Source organism: Bombyx mori, chromosome 20 (assembly GCF_030269925.1).
Source record: "Bombyx mori chromosome 20, ASM3026992v2".
Classification (NCBI taxonomy): domain Eukaryota; kingdom Metazoa; phylum Arthropoda; class Insecta; order Lepidoptera; family Bombycidae; genus Bombyx; species Bombyx mori.
Window position 1 is genome coordinate 9,920,535 of NC_085126.1, and position 13,493 is coordinate 9,934,027.

Below are 13,493 nucleotides of genomic sequence, written 5' to 3' on the forward strand. Positions count from 1 at the left end.
ATGGTATCCATGAGAAATCCATATAAATCTTAAGTACGTGCGCGAAAAATAGATAAATAACTCAATGTCACGTCAACCGATTTCGATGATTATTGTTTTTGGTGTATATTAATTTGTTTTGGAATATCTTTTTTTTTCTATTTGAAGTCGGTTTTTGTTAAAGCATGTCTATTTACAGTCCTCCAGTAGTTGAAATTTGACTATAATTAATTGAAATTATAAATTTGAACATTATTATGGTTCTATTGTCGAAGACTTTTATAATCACAGATTTCGCCAAAGCTACACTATAGATCAGATAAATAATATTAAAGACAAACAATACTAATCTATTGCCAATATTATGACCAAATATTTTAAGAACTAATAAAAGTTTGACAATAAATAAAGAGTTTAAGTTTGTTTTTGTTGTTGTTGTCATAATTAAAAAAAAAATCATTCTGCACTTCTTCTCTATAATTGTGTGAATTTTCATACTCCTTCGTCCGCGCAATTTTCGTAAAAAGCGGTACAAAGTTTTTGCTTCACGTATTAATATATAGATTCCTCCCTCTGACACGAACGAACCGAGCTGAACTAATCTACGTACGGTCAACTGGTTCGTGCAGCATATTGGTAAAAGCTTAAAAAGCGCGTGTTTACAATACTGTCCCTATACCAGCTTAAGACCAGCAACTTTAAAGCCATCGTGGCCTAATGGATAAGACGCTCAGTACATTAAGACAATGGACGAGCTCACGGCCAAACCGGTGTTATGTGCTCACCTGAGACATGAAAACGTTAATACCGTCACCCACTTTGAGATATGAGTTGTAAATTCCAGTTTTGTAGTACCACGGCTGCTACACTCATCAACCCAGAATGCATCTCTGTTTCATGACAGAAATAGGCAGGTGGTGGTACCTACTTGTGCTGGGTCATAATACACCCTGTCGCCACTCTGGTCATCGTCCTCGCCGAACCCGTCGCTTGCGAGGAGGGGCTCGGCGAGTAAATTTACCCAGAGACACAGCCCACTGAGTTTCTCGCCGGATCTTCTCAGTGGGTCGTGTTTCCGATCCAGTGGTAGGTTCTATGCAAACGACCAGGAGCTCGACCCGTTGGATGGACCAGATTCGTGCAGCCCTTGATACCACAGTGCACGATGCTCTGCACTCAGCTGCAGATAGGAACAGATGGCGGTGCATTATAAAAACAAACTGTTTCAAGACCATGACTACGACCCTCAGTAATGAGGGAACCGACGCAAGGAGGAGGAGGTAGGTTCTATGAAGCACTGCTTTTGCTAGGGCCAGCGTTAGCAACGTCGTCAGGTTTAAGCCCCGTGAGTTCACCGACTTGTTAGGTAACGCTGGCATAGCCTTTGTAGTAATAAAAAAAGCCGCCATATGGTCTGTGAACACGATTAACGCGACCCAGTTGATGTAAAAAAGTACAAAATCCTAACTAAAACATATAATACCCGTAATCACGAAAATCAATTCAATTAAGATGCCATTTTGAATACACAAAAGGCGCTTGGAAGCTACGAATAAATAAATTATTTATAATTCTTGGAAGTCGATTTCAATCTAAAACTTTTGCATCGCCATCGCCGACCGCCTTCTAAGGATCTTGACGTTTTTCGATATCTAAAATCAGATATCTCCGTCTGTCTATACAAATAAAAAGAAACGAACCGTGAAGAAGCAACAATAAAAGTGTTTTCAAGCGCTTTTAGTATACCGAAACATTTTTTTCTCTCTTCACTATTTAATTCTTCATTTAGAATGAATTGAATGTTTATGATTGAAAATGGCTTTTTTGTAAATTCACAAATGGCTCCCGTTCATCTATATATTAATACGTGAAGCAAAAACTTTGTATCCCTTTTTACGTAAATTGCGCGGACGGAGGTGTATGAAATTTTCCACACTTATAGAGAATATAGAGAAGAAGTGCACAATGCTAATATTTTTTTAAAATAATGCATAAAAAATACATTAAATCAATAAAGAAAACATTACACACACTACATACCATGTATTTGACGCACACACGCATGCATACTATTTATTGTCAACTTTTGTTCTTGACGTCTGTTGTCAAATTGAGAATAGATTGAATATTGTTTGTCTTTGTTAATATTTTTTATAGTGTAATCTTGGCGAAATTTGTGATTATCGAAGTATAAAATACAATCATAATAGTGTACAAACTTACAATTCCAATTAATTATAGTCGAATTTAGACTACTGCGGGACCTCTAGTCCTTTTAATTATCTCGTACATATTTTTATTGCCGCTGTTTTTTTTTGTTTCTTTCAACAAATATCGCAGAAACATCTTTAATAGGTTACAATAATGGCGATTTTTATTTGGTCACTACGTAACCACATCATAAATAGCATTTACACGTACTAAAACATTCAAATACACTGAAATAGCACACGAATCATTATTCACAGCTACCGCAGCGATATGTCAGTGGCAATTTGAAAACGGGTCTTGAAATAAATCAAAATTAGCCTATTTTAACGGACGTATGGAGTTTGGCGCAAAAATATTTTTAGTGGTGGTAGGACCTCTTGTGAGTCCGCACGGATAGGAACCACCACCCTTTTTTTTTTTTTTTTTTTTTTTTTATGATTGAAAGTTTACTGGTGGCCCGAAGGCCTTTCCAGTTTCACCAGGACAGGTGGGCGAGCAAAGGCTCAGCCAAGAGGGGTGGGATTTGCTAACAACTGCCCGAGCGCCTCCGAAGGAGACCTAACAACTCAAGAGCAATTGTTTCGCGAATGAATCTACTACCGGATCGGAATCGCGACCCGCTGAGAAGATCCGGCGAGAAACTCAGCGGGCTGATGCATGGGTTAGGTTGCACGTCGACCTCTTTGTCGAGTTCGACGAGTACGGTTACCGGGGTCCCTAAGCCTGCCCCTAGTATTAGAGCTGAAGGCATCTAATGCAAAGGTTATTGGATCTGATGGATCCGTAAGGACGTGTTTAGGGCGTCGACGGTGACTGGCTCCTGCATGATCAGGATTCGGGGAGTAGTCAGCGGCGGCAACGATAAGGCGATTATCATGACGCATAGCCTTATCGAAGTATCGTTCCGACGCTGACTTCATGTATTTCCGAATTGATTCGAGGCCCAGGTCGTCGTGTAGGTCAACGTTCCTCACGAACCACGGAGCCCCGACAGCTAACCTGCAAAAGCGGGATTGTAGGGATTGGAGGGTGTCTATGTGTGTGCGGGCCGCGTGAGCGAACACCACACTCGCGTAAGTCATGACGGGCCTTATGCAAGTTTTGTAAAGTGTCACCTTGTTCCGAAGGGACATTTTACTCCGCTTACAGATCATGGGGTAGAGTCTACCGAGAATAAACGCGGCACGGTCACGGACTGATTTTATATGCGGGCGGAATGTCATCGATGCATCCAGGGTAACGCCCAGGTACTTGACCTTCCTGGCCCAGGGTATGGGTTGTCTAAAGAGAGTAATCGGGGGTGTGAGATTCCTCCTCCTAATCCGGGAGGAAATCCGTGTGGAGCTTCCCCTCTGAAATAGCACTGCAGTACTTTTCGCTGGGTTGATGTCTATGCGCCATTTTCGGAACCACTGTCCTAGGGCTAGGGCTGCGCTCTGAAGCTTCTTCGCGATTAGGGACTTATTTCTACTAGAATAGTAAACAGTCGTGTCGTCGGCGAATAAAGCTAAATGGGTCGGCGGCGACCGGGGAATATCGTTGACGAATAAGCTAAATAGGAGGGGTGAGAGGACAGAGCCTTGCGGGACTCCAGCTGTGAGAGGTCGTCGGGAGGAGCGGGTTCCCTCGACTCGATATCGAAAAGAGCGGTTCGACAAGAAGTCCCGTATGATGAGCACGAGACTATCCGGCACGCCCATGTTGAATAGTTTGAAAATCAAACCATTGTGCCAGACTTTGTCGAACGCTTTTGCGACGTCGAAGAAGAGAGCTCCCGTGTATAACGGTTTTGGTCGATTAAGCCCCACAAGAATGTGCTCCGTGAGGCGGTGCACCTGTTGAACGCATGAGTGATTTGTACGGAATCCGAATTGTTCATCGATGAGAATGCCCTTGGATGAGACGAAGTCTCTGAGGCGTTTGTAGAGCAGACGCTCATACAGTTTGCCTAGAGACATGAGGAGGCTGATCGGGCGGTAGCTCGTCGGATGATTTTTTGGTTTACCGGGTTTATGTATGCCGATAACGTCCGCTTCTTTCCACACCGCGGGAAAGATACAGTTCGCCATAGCGGCATTGAAAATAGATGCCAACATCACGATGAGTTGGACGGGTAGAAGTTTAATAACGCGGTTAGATATACCGTCGGAACCGGGAGCCTTGCGAGGACGTAGGTCTTTGATCAAGTCTTTAACTTCTATCGGGGTGACGGGTGGTAACGCATCCGATGGTGGCAAGGAGGCTCTGCGTTCTACCTCACTGTCTACTAATTCTACATGAACAGGGTCCACGGATTGAGTGCTGGGCGTGCACTGGGTTTGCAATGTATCGGCCAGCAGCTCTGCTTTTTCGTCATCATCGAATGCCGCGAGTCGGCCTGAGGGGCCTACGAGGGGGGGCATAGTTACTACCGTATCCGATTTGAGAGTACGAGCTAAGCGGTAGTAAGACCTTTGGGAGGGCGCGAGTCCTTCTAAGAAATCAGACCATCTGGCATCTCGGACTTCGGCGATGCGAGACTTTACGTCGCGTTGTAGGGCACGCATTCGAATACGATTTTCCGCGGTAGGATACCTGTCGTAGGCGCGTATCGAGGCGTTCTTAGCTCTAAGGAGTTCCCTAATATCGTCGGACAATTTGAAGCGGTGAAGGAAGTCCTCCGCTACAACTTGTTTCGATGACCTATCTAATGTCGAGGTGATGTGTGACGTTAAGATGTCTATGGCTTCAGCGGTATCCTGAGGAGACGGGATAGAGTCCGGGTTAAACGGGAGCGATGGTGGATCAGATTCAGCCAGGCTGATGCCCAGCGTGTGCCAATCCACCACAGTCCTCGTGACGGGAACGGAATCGGGAGCGCGACCGAGCTTCATAACGACGGGACGGTGGTCTGAATCTAACTCTGAAACTACTTCGATCGAGTGTAAGCGCAGAGTTACGTTTTTTAATAACGCTATGTCGAGTATATCCGGGCGATGCGCGATATTTAGCGGGTAGTGAGTCGGGGTTAGCGGAGCGACGATATCGAAGGCGAGATCATCGACTAACGCGTCAAGCCGCCTGCCATTCGGGGTTGTGGTGTGTGAGTTCCACCTGATGTGTTTACAATTTAGGTCGCCCGCCAGAATGACAGAGCTCCCCATACCGAGCAGCGCCTCGATATCACTGCTTAGAACGATCTTATCCGGTGGAAGATAAACGGACGCGATAACGATCGGCGCGTGTCCCGTCAGTGAGATTCGGCACACTGATGCTTCGATATTAGCGAGCGCGGGAGGATCGAGCGGGACGCAATGCAGGGCTCTTCTATAGTAAATGACGGTACCACCACCACGGGCAGAGAGCCTGTCGTTCCTGACCATGTTATAGTTCGCGATTTTAGGGTCACGGCGCGCGGGCTTAAGTAGGGTCTCCTGCACTAAAAAGATATCAATTTGATGGTCCCGCAAAAAGTCAGAAACCTGATCACGTTGATTTGCGAGACCGTAAGCGTTAAAAAAATCCTATCGTTACGGATAGGAGCTTTATTCTACTTATATACGCCATTGATTACCGGCGGAGTGAGGGGAGGACGTACGTATTTAATGACGCGTATACGTCGGCGTATTCCTGCACAACGGCGATAAAGTGTTGTGCAGTGGAGGCAGCGCGAATGGCGTCGCCCAAAGCGTTAACGCGCTCAAAGTTGATCGACTGAAAGAAGTCGATCGCTAAAGCGAGATTTTCGGACGCGGACGGAGGGCAAGTCGCGGGAGAGGGACGAGTCGCGGGGGCGGGACGAATCGCGGAGGAGGGAGTTGTAGCCGTGTTCGTGTACGGCAGCGGTTTTGCCCAGGCCGAGACACTGGGCACCGCCGCCGGAACGAACGCTGGCTTAGCCTGCGACGCAGAGGGTGCCGAGGCTTTGATGTCTGGGCCGGAAGCTCGGAGGCGGTTTTGGCGGGCGACGCGGCGATTTATTTTAGGGGCTCGGGGGCAACCACGGTAATTCGCGGGGTGACCCTGTGTTCGACACAGGACGCAGCTAGGCGGTTCCGTCGCGGTTATTTGGTCGCGAGCGCAGAGGGCCGTGGCGTGATCGCCCAAACACTTAACACATCGGGGGCGCGCGTGACAGTTACGGGAAGAGTGCCCGTACAATTGACAGTTGTGGCACTGGCTAGGAGTGCCTTTTTTATGGGGAGCTTCGATGGCGATACCGGAGAGCCTACAGACGGTCTGTGTGTTGAAGATTTTCTTACCCTCGGGGGTAGGCTGGAGGGTGACTAGAACCATATTATATGGCTCCCTACCGCGACCGGTGTGCATACGGTGCACAGAATTCACTGGAAAGCCCTGTTCTAACAGATCGGCCTTGACGAGCTCTACATCTAACTCTTTAGGGATTCCGCGTATTACAACGCGGAGTTCGCGCTCCTCCTGGAGCGTATAAGTATGGAAACTTATACGTTCCTTACGGAGGTAAGAAGAGAGGGCCCTATGGTCGTCGGGTGTTTGAACCTTAATTTGAATGCCGTTCGCGAGGTTACGGGCATTCGTGAAATTTATATTTTTGGCCTTAAGGGCCAGGCAAACTCGATCCCAAGCTGCCTTCTCCTGAAGGATAACCGGGGGAGGGGTCTGGGTTTTATTTTGTGCCACCGGACGCGGCGACGGAGTGGCACGGGCTGGGGGCGCAACCACCACCCTGCCTGTTTCTGCCGTGAAGCAGTAATGCGTTTCGGTTTGAAGGGTGGGGCAGCCGTTGTAATTAAACTTGAGACCTTAGAACTTATATCTCAAGGTGGGTGGCGCATTTACGTTGTAGATGTCTATGGACTGTGAGCTCGTCCACCCAACTAAGCAATAAAAAAAAAGAAATATACGTACTAAGAACTTATTGCCGTTGGTCAAATGATATGTTGGTACATTAGCTACCGGAAACGTAACTAGCTGTGGTATTAAATACAATTCATACATTCCCACTGCTGTTTGTATACATCCTTAGTATTATTCACGGAAGTAGGATGGAGCGTGGAGACTGGGACAAAAGGTCAGCACGCGGCAATTACGTCAGCATGAGCGTTGTGTTTATGGGCGGAAACGCCACTATTGGTAATAATTAACATAATAATACATAATTTAGTTTATTCTATGTTATTGTTTATTTATTATTAGCAATATGAAACTGTTATTCTACCATATTTAAATATTGAGGGACACTGTTTTGATGTGAAAATGTTCAGAATAATATGTTTAATGTTTATACTATTGTTTAAAAACACAAATGACTGGATAAATAATTAAATATTAATAATACATAAATATTAATAATAATTTATATTATTGTAATTAACAGTAATAATTTAATTAAGTATTGTAATTGTTATGCAAATTATTTCGTTAGCGCCATCTATTATTAGGCTGGATAATAATAATGTTAGTGTATATAAGTTAAAAGTAATATATGTAAAATAAATTAATGTCAGAGTTATGTAAGCATCACTAAAATATGTATTGTGAATATTAAGACATATTTTTTGAATTTTTTCGCAGTAATTACATTTGTTTGTATTAAAGAAGTTGTAGTTGCTATAACCATCACAAAATGGCTAATTGTGTAAAAACTCAGACGTGGCTTTTTTTTTTTTTTCCTTCCTAAGCTGATACCTAAGCCTTGAGAGGCTATTTCAGCGTAACCGTGGCTAGTAGGTGAGCTCACGGGGCTCAAACCTGACGACGATGCTAACACGAACCCTAGCAAGAGCCGTGCTTCGCAGAATCTACCAGCGAATCGGAAACGCGACCCACTGAGAAGATCCGGCGAGAAACTCAGTGGGCTGTGTCTGAGAGTTAATTTACTCGTCGAGCCCTTCGTCGCAAGCGACGGGTTCGACGAGAATGGTGACCGGTGCTTGAAGTACCTAACAGCACCGTTAGTGGATCGGGAGGATCCGAGATGACGTGTGGCTTTTTGTAATAAACAAGTAATGTTAACGCTTTATAGAATTGTATTGTATTTTCATTGTAATAGCTTTTATGTGTGAAAACCCTGGCGTAGCGGCGACATGTTCATCTAAGACCGATTTCTGCCGGCGCGAGACAGTAGAAAGACTTTGGAATACGCTGGAGATCTCTGGCATTCTTCTTCTTTGTCTTCACCTTATCCCACTAGGTGGGGTAGGTACAGCGAATTTTTCTATTCCATTCTCTTCTATCAGCCGTCATCTCAATCTCATCTCATCTCTCTTCTTCAGCTATTTGAATGGAGTAAACATAATTGAAGCTCAATTAAAAAAACATCCAATTAACGGCCGTCTGGTGTAGTGGTAAGTGACATGGTCACTACACAAGGGGGTCGCGGGTTCGAATCCCGCCAAGGGAAGATATTTGTATGATAAATATAAATGTCTTTTCCAGGGTTATGGATGTATATTAAATATGTGTATGTGTATAATAAAAAATCTTACATTTATTTCCGTCATCTGGTACCTGTAACACAAGTTCTTTACGAACTTATCACAGGACCAGTTAACGTGGCGTGATTGTTAGTAAATATTTATTTATTATTTATTTAATTGTTGATAATATTAACAAATAAAACGGATCTTTATTTATAGAGATAAGTGTCACGTAATAAGCGAAATGTCGCTTGACACAAATAGCCTTTCACCTCTCGATATATAAAAGTTTATCTTGTAAATATCGTTAGCGCGATTCAGGTCTCGAAGGCCTGCACATTACAAAATTCAATAAGCACCTTAATCACGTTTTTTGTTTTTACTTAATCAAAAACAAACGGGCGCTACAATTTTTCTCGCTGTCGCCACTACGAGAACTCATAACACAATTAGAGTCCGTTTTACGAGTTTACGAACTGCCACAAATAAAAGCCGAGCGGGGAAGTTTCGTGGGACCGCATTATTCTTTGGGGTTCCGTGGACTGTTTGGCGAAACGGCACGAAAACCGCCTTCGAAAATTCAAATGTGCCTATGTTATCAATACCTGGTTAAGTCTATGTATCGAAGGGTGAAAGGTTTAAAAGGCTTAAGGGACATTTTTTTTTATTGCTTAAACGGGTGGTCGAGCTCACAGCCCAACTGGTGTTAAGTGGTTACTGGAGCCCATAGACATCTACAACATAAATGCGCCACCCACCTCGTTTAGTGGGTGGGCCCTAAAATCCTCGGGCCCGCGGTCTGCTCACAACACCATGCAGACCGTTGAGTCTCACATACCCCGCGCGCCCCTTTTGCGCGGGGACCTCGTAGGAGGTTCGGCCCACTACCCGAAAAAAAAAAAGGACGTCTTGTGGGTCCGCACGGGTAGGTACCAGGTAGCTCTGCCATTACTAGGTCTGCTAACCACTGTACCACTGGTCAGTCGAACTATCATTGGAGTACATTTGAGAACAGTAAATAATCTAAATCAAAACCACACTGATCTCAATGCACGATGTGATGGAACTCTCCGTCAAATTCGCGGTCCATTTCCGATCACTATATACGAATAAATTACGCCCTAATCCGGTAAACGATCATCAATCTATTTGTTAGGCGATAATGAATATTCATTCGGTGGAGAACGTAGATTGTCATTTCAATGTTCGAGACAGTATTTGGTTATAGAAACGCAAATCCACCATTGTACTAAATGGATAAGTATTGCTGGTTGAGAACGCATAAGCAGAGATATTTGAAGAATAGGACCAGGAGAAAAATTACTGTTACGTCTATTTAATTATGTACAAGCGCAGCTCGGATTGAAATGGCTCTATATATTTTTTTATCCTTTTATTTATTTACTAACTGACCCGGCAGACTTCGTAGTGCCTCAATCTATAAATAAAATACCTAAACTTTTGTATACAATAAACTTAAAACAAAGAAAAGGAATCCATCCGACGGGGGACTTTTTTTTTAAAAAATTCATTTTATTTTTTTGGTTTCATGTGTGTTTTAATGTTTCCGAAGCGAAGCGAGGGCGGGTCGCTAGTTTTTATATATTTAGATTACTTAGATTAATAAAAAACATTTAGGTGGACGATCTCACGGCCCACCTAAGTGGTTACCGGAGCTCATAAGCATCTACAATGTAAATATATGCCTTGAGATATGAGTTCTAAGTTCTCAGTGTAGTTACAATGGCTGCCCCACCCTTCCAACTGAAACGCATTACTGTTTCACGGCAGAAATTGGCGGGGTGGTACCTACCAGTGCGGACTCACAAGAGGTCCTAACACCAGTAATTACGCAAATTATAATTTAAAATATAATACAATACAAACAAAGCAACAGAAAAAAATTGTACTGAACCCTTATACCGAATGGATTCGCGCTTTTCGCCTTTCGCTTGGCAAGTTTTTGCATAAGAGCTATTTCACACGCGGCGGGTTTTCGCGTTATGACAATAGCCGAATACTTTGAAAGATTGTTTCAATCGTTGTGATATTACTGGTTTTTGCGGACACGCGGAACGATGCTTACTTTAATGTTGTACGGGGTGGGGTTTTCTTGATATTCGCGACCTGTAGACACAATTACAACTTATTAAATTTAGCTTATAGCAATGCTACATTTTGCCTACAACGCTGCACTGTGACGCGCCCGCTCACACAACGATAGCCACGAGTAATCTACGCATCGCCACCCCACTACGACGTCAACGATCACTATTTAAAGCCTTCGTCAAACAGAACGCGTAATTAGCGCGCGTCAGAGCGCTAAACTAACGCCGCGCAGAGCGCCAGCGCTATAGCGCTTATAGCGCTGGCGCTCTGTTTGACGGTATGTTACCACAGTAGTACATCACGGTTCCGACGGTATATCTAACCGCGTTATTAAACTTCTACCCGTCCAACTCATCGTGATGTTGGCATCTATTTTCAATGCCGCTATGGCGAACTGTATCTTTCCCGCGGTGTGGAAAGAAGCGGACGTTATCGGCATACATAAACCCGGTAAACCAAAAAATCATCCGACCAGCTACCGCCCGATCAGTCTCCTCATGTCTCTAGGCAAACTGTATGAGCGTCTGCTCTACAATCGCCTCAGAGACTTCGTCTCATCCAAGGGCATTCTCATCGGTGAACAATTCGGATTCCGTACAAATCACTCATGCGTTCAACAGGTGCACCGCCTCACGGAGCACATTCTTGTGGGGCTTAATCGACCAAAACCGTTATACACGGGAGCTCTCTTCTTCGACGTCGCAAAAGCGTTCGACAAAGTCTGGCACAACGGTTTGATTTTCAAACTATTCAACATGGGTGTGCCGGATAGTCTCGTGCTCATCATACGGGACTTCTTGTCGAACCGCTCTTTTCGATATCGAGTCGAGGGAACCCGCTCCTCCCCACGACCTCTCACAGCTGGAGTCCCGCAAGGCTCTGTCCTCTCACCCCTCCTATTTAGCTTATTCGTTAACGATATTCCCCGGTCGCCGCCGACCCATTTAGCTTTATTCGCCGACGACACGACTGTTTACTATTCCAGTAGAAACAAGTCCCTAATCGCGAAGAAGCTTCAGAGCGCAGCCCTAGCCCTAGGACAGTGGTTCCGAAAATGGCGCATAGACATCAACCCAGCGAAAAGTACTGCGGTGCTATTTCAGAGGGGAAGCTCCACACGGATTTCCTCCCGTATTAGGAGGAGGAATCACACCCCCGATTACTCTCTTTAGTCAATCCATACCCTGGGTCAGGAAGGTCAAGTACCTGGGCGTTACCCTGGATGCATCGATGACATTCCGCCCGCATATAAAATCAGTCCGTGACCGTGCCGCGTTTATTCTCGGTAGACTCTACCCCATGATCTGTAAGCGGAGTAAAATGTCCCTTCGGAACAAGGTGACACTTTACAAAACTTGCATAAGGCCCGTCATGACTTACGCGAGTGTGGTGTTCGCTCACGCGGCCCGCACACACATAGACACCCTTCAATCTCTACAATCCCGCTTTTGCAGGTTAGCCGTCGGAGCTCCGTGGTTCGTGAGGAACGTTGACCTACACGACGACCTGGGCCTCGAATCTATACAGAAATACATGAAGTCAGCGTCGGAACGGTACTTCGATAAGGCTATGCGTCATGATAATCGCCTTATCGTAGCCGCCGCTGACTACTCCCCGAATCCTGATCGTGCAGGAGCCAGTCACCGTCGACGCCCTAGACACGTCCTTACGGATCCATCAGATCCAATAACCTTTGCACTAGACGCCTTCAGCTCTAGGAGCAGGCTTAGGGACCTCGGTAACCGTACTCGTCGAACTCGACAAAGAGTTCGCCGTGCAACCTAACCCATGAATCAGATCGCTGAGTTTCTCGCCGGATCTTCTCAGCGGGTCGCGATTCCGATCCGGTAGTAGATTCATTCGCGAAGCAGCTACTCTTGAGTTGTTAGGTCTCCTTCGGAGGCGCTCGGGTAGCTGTTAACAAATCCCACCCCTCCTGGCTGAGCCTTTGCTCGCCCACCTGTCCTGGTGAAACTGGAAAGGCCTCCGGGCCACCAGTAATCCTACAATCATAAAAAAAAAAAAAAAAAAGTAGTACATCACACCTCGGCGTCATAGCGTAGTGCTTTAGGGCCGCAGCGCGCCAGTTATAACACGGCTCTTGCTAGGGTTCGTGTTAGCAACGTCATCAGACTTGAGCCCCGTGAGCTCATCTACTAGTTAAGGCGACGCTTAGGTAGGGAAAAAAAAGAGTTATAACATTCGATAGATAGACGGCAACGACTGCGATAGCCCCGCAGTCCACTCGGCTGCCCAAGTTTGATCTGAGCGGTAGCCCCGCAGCCCTCAGAAAAAGCATCAGCTAGGAGGTTAAGGAACGCGGTAGCCCCGCAGCCCGTTCCAAGAACCACCCTTAGAAATTTGTACGTTTACCTTAATATCTACGTATCCGAGTGTTTTGTATAATTTGTTACATGAACGATTAAAGTTCCTGTATAATCAGACATCAGTTATTATAATTTCTCTGGCAACATCATAAGCTTTTATTATTGTTATAGACATTTCGATACTTAACGTTTTTCTTCGTTGTGTTGCTTGTTGAGATCTGAATTAATTTAACGGCTAACTTTTTGAAAATAAAAACTATTATAAATTATTATAATTGACATTTACATTTCTTTTCATGCAGAAAGAACTATACGGCTATTTTGCCGGTCACCGTCCTCGTCGAACCCGTCGCTTGCGACGAAGGGCTCGACGAGCGAACTAACCCATAGACGCAGCCCACTGAGTTTCTCGCCGGATCTTCTAAGTGGGTCGCGTTTCCGATCCGGTGGTAGATTCTTCGAAGCACTGCTCTTGCTAGGGTCAGTG

At 45.2% G+C, this 13,493-nt stretch overlaps 1 protein-coding gene across 9 annotated transcripts in view; it reads right to left on the minus strand.

Annotated features, from left to right (window-relative positions):
• Window positions 1-13,493, minus strand: part of LOC101740004 (KH domain-containing, RNA-binding, signal transduction-associated protein 2) — a 284,259-nt gene that overhangs the window by 117,183 nt on the left and 153,583 nt on the right. The gene's annotated exons all lie outside the window — the stretch shown is intronic.